Genomic DNA, 11,377 nt, shown 5'->3' on the forward strand with positions numbered 1-11,377 from the left:
GACCCAGCTGTTCTTTCTTCCAATCTCACCACCTAAAGCTGTCATTCTAGTGGCATTAAAAGGGACTCTTAGAATGAGGTGGGGTGAGGGAAAATAGATCTCAGAGCAATCCCAAACCAGGGACCAAACAGGAGGACAGAAAGGCCAGGCAAAAATAGACCTCACTCTACCTACCATCTATCTGTCCTCCAGACCTGATCCTACATGCTGTAGCCTGGGGAAGGGAACATTCTGGCTTATCCAGGGGATTTGACCACATCTGTTGTCAGAGAAGGAGGTTACAGGGAATTTGCTACTTGGTGCCTGAACACCATGGTGATGGGAGATAATGGAGAGCCCACAGGATTAAACTCCATTTAGCTGGCTAGAGCAGACAAACAAGCTTGATGATGGCCAAATAGCAGAACAAACCCTCTCCCTCCACCCCTTTATCAGTTTGATAAGTCACAGACTTATGGTTGTGTCTTCACCTCAGAGACTTATCGTCAGCAGGAAACAAGCACCCTGACAGTTTGGGCCACCTTTATCTGCTTTGTGGGGGTACCGCTCATCCACTCATTGTCAGCACGGTATCATCCAACACTCATATTGAATTTTTCTTCCTCTGTTAATAAATGTGATTTATGGTTTTTGTAAACTGGATGCCAGTGCTGGCGATCAGTGTCTGTATCACTTACAGATGGTTACAGTTTGGCTTATAATGCATTTAGAGACTTTGTTCAAGAAGCTGGGCTAGGCCTGACTCCAAGCTGCACACATGGACTTACTGTACCAGGGAAGGTGTGCTTTCCTCTGTCTGTGAAGGGCACAGATGATATAGTTACACAAACATATCATTATGCATGTGCCAGACCTGGCTTCCTATTAGCTAGAATTGTGTGAATATTTGATACTGTGGTGGAAGGAAACATGAAATTTTACCTGAGTACTGGGCTGTTCCCTATCTGTACTCTTATGATGAACATATCCCGGAGTCTTTCTCTCAGACAGAAAATTAGAAGTATCTCTCCCCTCTCCTAGGACATTTTTTACTGACTAGAGTGCAAAACTGATTATCTTGAAAATGTAATCCCATTCCCAAAAGATGAAGAACTATGTAACCTGATTTGAGATACCATGGCCAAGGTGATGTGGAGATATCAAACAGCTGTTCAGGCTGTTTTCACAGCTGTCCATGAGGAACCAAGAAGAGACTAATATGGCGAGGAGGATGGCTCCAAACCCCGAGACTACAAAAAACCTATATGTAAAATTTAGCAGGCCATTATAAACCTAAAGTTCCCATACTCAGCTCTGATGCAGCATTTCCATGTTAAAAATCTAAATCAGAAAGAGTTAATCTAGAAAAGAGACAGAGAAAGCCAAGAACATGCAGGTAGAGAAAGGGGCTAGAAAAGGGCCAGAAAACATTATAATGCAAAAAACCATGTACTTTAAAGATGATTGTTTGCTTGGAAAGGGGAGGGAGAATCAGACAAATAAAAAAAGCTGAAATTAAGATTTGAGTTGCATTCGGGCTGTGATAACAAGCACGACAAAGAAAAAAGAGAAAGTCTAGAGGCGCCATTGGAGTGGGTGTGGAAAGGGTCTGCCAAAGGAAGGGTTGCAGTGCCAAGAGAGCTGTGCTGGGAGGACTTTGTGGTCTGGGCCACAAATGGGGCTCTTGGTGCCAGCAGGGGCCTGGAAAAGGTTTTCACAACTAGGTTTAGGGTTAGGGTTAGGGTTGAGAGGAAGAGAGAGCATAGAGGTGCTGTTGGAGTGGGTGTGGCAAGGGTCTGCCAGAGAAAGGGTTGCGGTGCCAAGAGAGCTGTGCTGGGAGGACTTTGTGGTCTGGGCCACAAATGGGATGCTTGTGCCAGCAGGGGCCTGAAGAACGTTTTCACAATTAGGGTCAGGGTTAGGGTTAGGGTTGAGAGCAAGAGAGAGCATAGAGGCGCCGTTGGCGTGGGTGTGGAAAGGGTCAGCCAGAGGAAGGGTTGCAGTGCCAAGAGAGCTGTGCTGGGAGGACTTTGTGGTCTGGGCCACAAATGGGGCTCTTGGTGCCAGCAGGGGCCTGAAAAACATTTGCACAGTTAGGGTTAAGGTCAGGGTTAGGGTTAGGGTTGAGAGCAAGAGAGAGTGTAGAGGCACCACTCCACACAGCCCCACAAACTTTTTATACGATCCTTTTTCCCTCAATCTTTTGCTAGGTGTGTGCCTGGGTGTGAACGGGACATTTTCCCCAAGTGATAAAAGCCCTTTGAAAGTATCTGAGTAAAAGATGGCTGTGACAGTTTTTTCAAAGAGAGGATTTGAAGAAAACCAGAGCTAAGTGATGTGAGTGCCAGAAGCAGCAGGCAGATTGGTGGAGGGTGAGGGTGGACAGAAGCAGGGATGGTTGGGACGRGGCTTAAGGTGCAGTCCATCTATCTCAGCTAATGCTCTCTGGCAGAGTAGCAATGCTAATGGATACCAAAAATGTCAGCTTCAAGATTTAGCAAAATGGTACCACTCCTGATCCATCTCATCTGGCATACAAAGCCCAGGGCAGGGAAGAAATTAGTGCCAGTGGACTGTACATGCTGGGTATGGGGTTGTCCTTTCCTCCTGTCAGAGAGCTCACTCCTGTGATTTCCCATTGCACCATGACAACTCAGCGGTGTTTGCTAACAGCATGCCTTTTTCTAGCTGGGGAGTCATTCCCCACACAGACACTCAGATCTGCTCTCCTCCTCTACGCTCAGTGCACCACTTTGCCCTTGAGATGAACAAAGGGAGACAGGTCCATCTGTCAAAGGGAAAGAGGAAGCTTTGGTACGGAGCCACCTCTCCCCATCCCATGGAGTGGAGTGAAGTGGAGGCATGTGGCAGGAGCAGTTGACCGCTGGCTGGAGCCCTGTGAGTTGGATCTTTCCTGCCTGCCCTGGTGGCAGTACCAGCCTTAGTTGGGTGTAACTTATCTCTCTGCTCTGTGGCAAAGCCCTGGGAAATGAGATGCTGCCATTCCACAGCCCTTGGAGATCCTGTGTGGAGAGGTGGTGTGAGAAAGGTGTTCACCTGCCTCTCCTTACTAGGAAGATGGGAGACAACAGCATATGGGGTAACAAAAGGAAGAAGGGAAGGAAAGGAGCTTTTAAGGAGAGGTGAAGCAATACGCCCATTGCCAGTTTCTGCCCTGCCCTCCTCTTGCACCTGTAGTGGGTGCTTTTTTGTACAGCGATGATGACATCTTGTGTCTGGTTTGGGTGCTGGGAGGGAAGGCTGAGGGAGGGGTAAGTATGATGCCCCAACGCTCTCCTGCCCACAATGACACAGGGATCCATCCCCATCTATCCAAACCGAGGTGTCAGTCTCCAGGGTACCAAAGAAAAGACTCAACTGAATTTTCTCCTTCTGCTGCTAAGCAGCCACAGCATGGCCCAACAGAGCTGGACTCCATCTCCCTCCCAAGTTTTCCCTGACTGTAGTATGATTTGATCCATCCTTTCCATGAGTGCCTGGCTGCCACACTGCCAGTGCTGGAGACAGATGCTCTTGTTACCCAGCCAGCCGGGGAGCATTCCCTGCAGTGCTCTGGCCAGTCAAGTTGTCAGTGACCCAGGCAATATAGTTTCAAGTGCAAACTGACTCTCAGCTGAAGAGCTTCAAGTAGCTTCCTGGTTTCCTCAGGGCTGGAAGGGAGCAGTGTGCACAGAAATGCCTCATGCATTCTTTCTGCTAACTCCCACTCTGTCAGACTCCAATACTCCAAATGACTAAATTACTGACCCTGAAAAATCATCCCTCACTGACCCACATCCCTTTCCCTTCCTCTCAGGCTTATACTTTGGGGTGAGGGAGCTGGAGAGGGAGGGAAGCTAGCTCTTACTCTGTCAAGGTGGCTAAGCCTTGGGGTCAGATAGGCTTCTGGGGCATGCATCTTGATGGCACGTAATCAGAGCCAGTGTGGCGAGGAGGTTCCCCAGAGGCAGGCTGACGATTCCCTCCCACATGCATTCCCTGCCTACCTCCTCACTGCAGTGAAAGGGGAACCATGTCGGCCAGGAGACAGTCAGATGCCATCCCACTGAAGAGCTCAGGAGACAGATAAGGAGAAATCATGAAAAGAGGGAGGGGGCAAAATTTCAGGAGAGAGGAAAAGCAAGGGGGAGATAGGAAGGGAAGTACACATAGATAGGAACTAGGCTCTCCAGAGAGTAATTCAAATTTCAATTGCACATTTGAGGAAGAAGATATCCTTGAATCTGCAGTCCTCCCTCTCAGTTATGTATATCTGGGTATTTCCCAGCAGTCCCAGCAAAAATAACAGTGTCATTGTGTTAGGGGCTGTGCAGCTGTAGCCACTGCCCTACCCCCAGAGAATTTGCAGCTCAATAGATGAAGCAAACCACAGAGAATAAAAAGATTTATTTCAGTATAATGTCCCATTTTACAGAAGCAACATAAAGGTAGGGATGAAATAACTAGCCCCTGTGGACTCTGGGAGGACTGAGGCTCAGCTCTCCACAAGTTCAATTCATTGTCTTTTAATCAAGGTTAAGTCTTGGGCCTCAGAACAGGTGCTCAAGGGTTTAAAAAAAAATCCTTCATGCTTTTAAGAGTGTTTTTGAAGGGGCTGTAGGGTTCTAGTTGCTCCTGGCAGTCAGAACCTCTTTTGACAGCCGGCAAGTCTCTTCCTGTATCATATCCTATGCTATGATGAGTGGCCAATAAATTTTGAGGAGATCAGGAAAAGGGGGAGTCCACAGCAACACCCCTAAGTAAATGTGAACACTGGCTGCCCTGATGCCTCCCTCTGTAGATCTGTCTGCTTCCTTTCTTGCTTTTCCCTTCATTTGTTCTTCCTCCTGGGCCTTTTCTTTCAAATCAAATCTTGTCTGTACTCCTTGTTTCCCTTCTGGGCTCTCAGCAGACCCATACTGCAGGTCTAAGCAGGTTCCCCAATTCTTGAGCTCCACCCCAGAATCAGATCTGTGGAACAGAGACTGCTGCGGAGCCTGGGATGAAGAAATCCTGACCCACAACACACTGAGGCAGGAAAACAAGAACAGATTTGCTAATCAGGCTTCTCCCACATTGTAAAAGCCCTGCCACCACCTGTTGTCTCCCGATACATAGGGATCTCAGGCCCTTACCCTTTATATGTCCCCGCTGCTGCAATGTCCAGGCCCCACCAATAGTCAAGAGTGAATTTTATGGCAGATCATGTATATAGGAGTTGCCTGGCACAGTCAGAAGCCTTCGGCAGTTCCCTGAAAATTGATTACCACAGATGACAAGCTCCCACAGCACTGAGGGGCATTGCCTAAGTGGGGGGTGTGAGGCACTGCTCTTCTGTCTTGCAGCTGCACCACATCATCTGCTGGGTGAGAAGGACTAGCGAGGAGAGAGGGGAAAGGGAGAAGGGTAGGGTAAGGGGCCATAGTAATGGTAGATGAAATCCTGTAGGAAGCTCTTGCTGAACATGCTGCTGGGCAGGGAGAGTGTGTGTTGGGGGAGGGGGTCTTTTCACTCCCTAGTTCCCAGCTTCCTGCCAGGGGGAGGCCAGCTGTACCTTCCTCCCTGGCACATGAGCAGTCCCTGGGCTCAGAGGCACAAGCAGAATGGGCAGGAGGTTGCAAGTTAACATGGGAGGATCCTACAGAGAGCCTGATTTAGCTAGAGTTAGGCCAGGGGTCTCCTTGCCCTGCTGTCCCTTTCCTCCTTCACCATCTCTCATAATTCTTCCCTTTCCCCTTCATCACCAACATATTCCCACCTATAAATGATACTTATCATATTCCTAAAGGAACAGAGGAAGAAACAAACATACCTATAGGTCCTGGGTGGGCTTGAAGGGGAAAATGCCCCCTTCTCCCTGTACAGACAGACATTTTTCTAAAGCCTTAGGACTGGGGCACACACTGCAGGTGCTTGGAGAGGGACTGGATGGGGAAGGAGGTATTGAAAGCATGCCTGATGAGGCAAGATGATGAACTTGTTTGGGTATTCTGGTCGCAGCAGCATGAAAAATCCTATTATGGTTTTACTATGGCAAATTTAATACACTGAACCCTTCGTTGCTCTAGCTGCCCCTGCCAGGCATCTCTGAAATTCATATCAACAGGTTTTAAATCTCTTAGCAATTCCCACCTCACAGGAACAGCCTGCCTGCTTTGGGGAGGGAAGAGAAAACATGCAACAGCTCCCAAACCTGCCTAGAGGACAAAGGTTTTCTTCTTTCCCACCCTCTGTCCCCCACAGCAAAGCCCCCATGGTATTGCTAGTGTTACCAGAACCCCATGGTTTTGCCTATAGCTCTCAGTGTTGGCCGCTCAAGCCTACAAGCCTGGTTCTGGAAGGCAGAGAGCTGCCCAGAGTGTAACAGTGTAGGTAGGTAGTATCCCACAGCTATGAGGCCAGAGGCTTTCCAGGAGGAAGGTGAGTTGAGGGCTGTGCAGGTAGAGAGATTTGACATGGAAGTAATAGGCTTGTTTTCTCCTAATTGGACTGGATGATTTGGGATCTTTCAGCAGCATGATGAATATTTTCCATGAAAGGCTTTACAAGTGCTTATTTTCCTAAAAGGTCCATGGTACATTCCCTTTCTTGATGAATTTGGGAAACAAGCATGAGGATGCATCACTGGGGGAGTCTGTGGTAAAGGTGGGAAGAGACCTTGTATTTTGCCCTGTGGAGCCATACTTTAAACAGTGGCCTTCTTAAAAAAGAATAAGACTCTTCTGTGTGTGATTGCAAAGGACTGAGAACTGCATGCAGTACAGAGTTATGGTTTGGGCATGTGATGAGGGACACAGGAGGGCAAGTATTTGGAAGAGAATGTGAGTATAAGAGCATGCCTTGCAGTAGGAGTAGAGGTGTCTGATGGAGGAGTGCAGAGAAGTTATGTAGATTCCTGCCATTTTGTCCCAAGCATCATGATACTTAAAGCCCCAGCACTTTGTGTCAAGGGATCAAATGATAATTTCAACTCTCATACCAAATAATAAAGGAAGAAGGGAAGCAAGTTGCTTTCTCTTATCCAGAGGGAGAGCTTCAAAATATAACCAAATGTTCTTCAGACATTTGGGACAAACAGGGGGCCAATAAAAAGTCCAGAAGCATTTCATTTTATACAGTCTTGTGATTTTTTTTGTTTTGTTTTAAGTCCAGTTTTGTGCTTGAGGAAGTCAGTGATATTTTGGTTTAGCTTGGGGACAGAAGAGATGTGGTCAAGTGGTAAATGGGTATAAGCAGGTGCTGTGATGGAAAACGAATGTGTGTGTGTGTATGTGCATGTTGTGTACCATTACATGAATTTTAATTGCTTCAGAAAAGTGGCAGCACTCTGTGTGGACCAGGCCATGCTACGTCAAGCTGTGTATATCAGGGATTTAGGGGCAGCTGGAACTGCCAAGTGCCCGTATTCCCCCTAGCACGCGACTCTGAGCTGCTTGCTTCCCCTGCCTTTTTCCACTGTCTTTCCTGAAATCCCTGTGGCCTCTTTGTATATGAAGCATACTGTCTCCTGCTGAATGCCCCCTGGAGAGAAGGCCAAGCAGAACATTAGCTCCTGGATATTGAACTCACAACTCCAGAGCAGAGTGGTAGAGCTGGTGGGGAAATTCAAGGGCTGCAACAAGGAAAAGCAGTGCCAGACTCCTGCAGAACACAGCCATTTTCCACTATGACAATGCTTTCAGGCTTGCCAGCTCTACCTTCTCTCCCCTTCCCTGATATCTTGCTATTTATTCTGTGTCTGTTACTGGCTCCCATTTTTGTATTTTTCCAGACCTGTACAGGCTCAGGGCCAAGCACAGTGACATGGGAGGAAGGAGATATTTGTGGTGCAAATTTAAAGGACCTTCTCTTACACCCCACTGAAATTACAGAATTCCACCCTCAAGGAAGGTGAAAATGTGACCTTCATTGTGCAGAGCTCTCTCTTTTCCCCTTTCTCCACTGAGGGCTGGTCCTGGAAGCCCTGCTAGGATTTGGGGTGTTTTTCCCAGTCACAAGGCAGCAGGAAACAGACAAATCACTATTATCTGCATCTCCTCCTTCTCAGGGAGGGCTGTGTATCTTTTTTATTTAGGTAATAACAGGCTGTTGGCAGAGCCTCCAGCACAAACCCAAGCTGCAGGTGATCAGCAGGAGCTGGAGAGGTTGGCTCAGGTTTAGCTACTCACTTTCCACTGATAATAGGGGGATTTCCCAGAGTTCTGCCAAGACAGACTGTGAGCTCCCAGAACGCAGTCTATCTGAGGAGCAGGGAGAGCAGAAGAGGCAGTATTGCTTATCAGGAGAAAGAAAGAGGGAGATTTGGTGAAGGTGAGAAGACAGTGGCAAATTTATGGAGAGAATTGAGCTGAACGGGGAAAACACAGCGGGCAGGAGGGACTACGAGAAAGAAAAGCCAGAGAGAGATGTGAGGTGAAAGGATTAGGTCAGGGAAAAAGTAAAAGGAGAAAATGGGGGAGTTCTGGAAAGGAGCATAGATACGGACAAAGTTGAGAAGCATCAGACCTCTAAGGATAACAGTAAGTCCAAAAAGTGATATTTCTTGAGGAAACAAAATACTAGCTTTCTTACACTTTATGCCTGGTTGGGAGAAGGGGTAAATTTCAAGCTTGAAACCATCCCGCCCCCTGGATTATTACTTGACTTTTCAAAACAGCTGCAGGAGTTTGGAATTCTCTCCCTTTAATTTCCTCTCCCCTGTTGCAAAAGAAGATAAATGAGACAGCATGAAAAAGCCCAACAAGCTCAAACTCAGTCATGGTTTGTTAATAAGTTTGTTAATATATCAAAGCATTTTAAGGTGTCTCCTCCCAGTCAGTTCATTTTAAATATTTAGTTTTTTCTCACCAAAAAAAAGATTTGAATACAATTTTCCAGTAGTTCCTGTGCCCCTCATGTATAATGGGATGGTTGCACCTTTTGGGCCTTTTGTTTCAGTGACACCACTTGAGGCGAGGGGGTCTGTAAACCACAAAAGAAGCTCTGGTTTAGCTGTGAATRTGATTCCAGCCAGATAGAGTTTCACTGTCACTGAGCAATAAATATTCATAAATTGATAAGACATTAATTGCATTCCAAATCACCACCTCTTCAGCCAATACAAGAACCTTGCTTCTGCCCACCACAGGGAAAAGGGCAGCAGAACATGTATCTCCCATRTGGGTATCTTTAGGTCAGCCTAGTCCCTCAGAACGAAGAGAGGACTGGTAAATGCCTCACCTCATAAAGTCCCTTAACATAGTCTCCACAGTCCTTCCCCATCTCTGCCCAGGTACAGGGCTCTCTTCCCACAGGCATAGACTCCATGAGGCAGGACTACTGCACACAGGACCCAGCCTCTTCCACCCTCCCTGACCCTTCCCTGACATCCCCTCTGCCCCACCATACATGCCTCCCTGCAGTTAACCTGACAGCATCAGTCTTCAAGAACAAAATATCATCTGTGTGCAGGCTTACACATCCAAGAGTGCAATAGCCTGGGACAGGTCACATTCATCTTCATCACAGGGAGGCAGCAGGATTGGAAGTGGCATGGCGAGATGAAACTGCAGCACGTCCCTGTCACAGACACTTAAAGCAGAGTCATTGGAGAGGTGATAGCAGTGGTACTCCTAGAAATCCTGTGCAGTCCTCAACCCTGATCTGCCTGGGCTTTGTCCAACCCCCTAGACTGGCCCTCTGTCAGGCTGCAGACAGGAGGAGTGAGCCAGAACAAGGCAAGCAGAGAGGTCATTGTGCCTTTGAGAGCCATCCTGCCCTTTAGCTGTGTGCTCTGCATTTTCTGTATGAAACACATTTAAAGAAAATTTTGAGAGAAGAAGTGCAGCAATGTGTCCCCCACTCTCTGGTAACTAGTTGCTGTCCAGCCACTGACAGGAAATGGGAGGAACTGCTCCTTTCGCCCCCAAAAATCTGATTGCACCATTCAAACCAGCTGAAATACATCCAGGCTGTGCTTCTCTCCCTATAAAGGACAGACCCCAGAGGGTATGAAGTCTGGCTCCCATCCCTCTAAGTCCCTTGCAATAGCCTTCTTTTCCTTTGGATTTGATGAAGGTGCAAGCTGTCAATCCCTCTTGGTCACAATCCTTCCACTGCTGTGGAGGGGTGAGGTGTGGGGGTTCACATGGCACAACAGTCACAGAGGAAGTTGAAAGTCTGCCACTCCTTTTCTAAAAACCCTGCCTGAGGTAGCAGAAAAGAGCTGTTTGCTTCTCCCCTTGTGCTAAAGGGTGTACAACACATAGCTGAGCAGTTTCAGGCCTGCCAGGCAGGGACAGTGTGTCAAATGGGCACTCTCATCCTGCCACTGACCACCACCACTGGCCAGCTCGCTCAGAGAGGCTTGCCTTTCCATAGGCGTCCATTTGCTCAGAAGGTTCCTCGCAGGGCCTGTTGGGAGCTGCCATTCACCTTTTGTATAGAGACAGGTTTAAGTCATGCGCTTTGATCAGCTCTGAAACCAGACTTCAGTTTGATCTGTCTCCTACACTGTCCTTCCCCTCCACCTCCCAAAGTCTTTCTCTACCCTTTGCTAGACACCTAAACTGAACTGAGTGAGACTGCTGGCTGTCCTCCCAGCTGTTCCATCCCTGTCACTTGCAACTAATTTCAAGTTAGCCTTTTTAAAATGTATTAGCTTTCCAAAAAGGAGCTGATAAACAGGGAATGGGAGAAAGGGAATGCAATGTTGTGGTGTATTCCACAGATCTGTGGCATTCTTCTCCCAGCCCTTTAAAAAAATAGGTGGACATTTATTATGAAAACAAATTACTGGCTGTGTGCAGTAGTCCTTGGGTGGGCAGAGAATAAGTGTCAGTCTTCTGTGTGTATGTCTGTGTGACCCATGCTGCCTGTGAGGAGAAAGAAGAACACATCCATACCAGAGAACAATCTGTCAAATTTAGTACCTGAAGGGCTCTGTGTGTGCGTGTGTGTTTGTGTATGCGTTTGTGTGTGTGGTCCTGCAGTTGCCCTCAGCAAAGGGAACATGTGATTGTGAACACTTTGCCTAGTGGTGCCATTCTAGTTATGTGAGTCATTCCTGTCATAAGTTTGTGAGGGCTGCAAGCACGCCTGTCAAAGCACACTGATATGAGTGTACATTCAAGTTTTATAGACCTAGTTTGAGACACCCTGGACAGTTTTTATGGTTTTGCTCCCTCCTCATACACCCACATTGCATTCAGTGGTCATGTGGTCAGGGACAGCACTCAGGAAGTGCACGTGTGTTGCATTGCTGGTGGGCAACATCAGGTGCCGTTGTGTTCATAGTACTGGGGAAATTGAGAAGTGATGCAGCAAAGGATCTGGAGATGAATCTTCTGTGCTGAAGCCAAGGAAAGGAAATGAAAACTTAAACTTCTTGTCTCTTTCCCTGCCTCAGCCTCTAGGAGAG

Source organism: Apteryx rowi, unplaced genomic scaffold (genome assembly GCF_003343035.1).
Source record: "Apteryx rowi isolate R43461 unplaced genomic scaffold, aptRow1 scaffold_343, whole genome shotgun sequence".
NCBI lineage: Eukaryota > Metazoa > Chordata > Aves > Apterygiformes > Apterygidae > Apteryx > Apteryx rowi.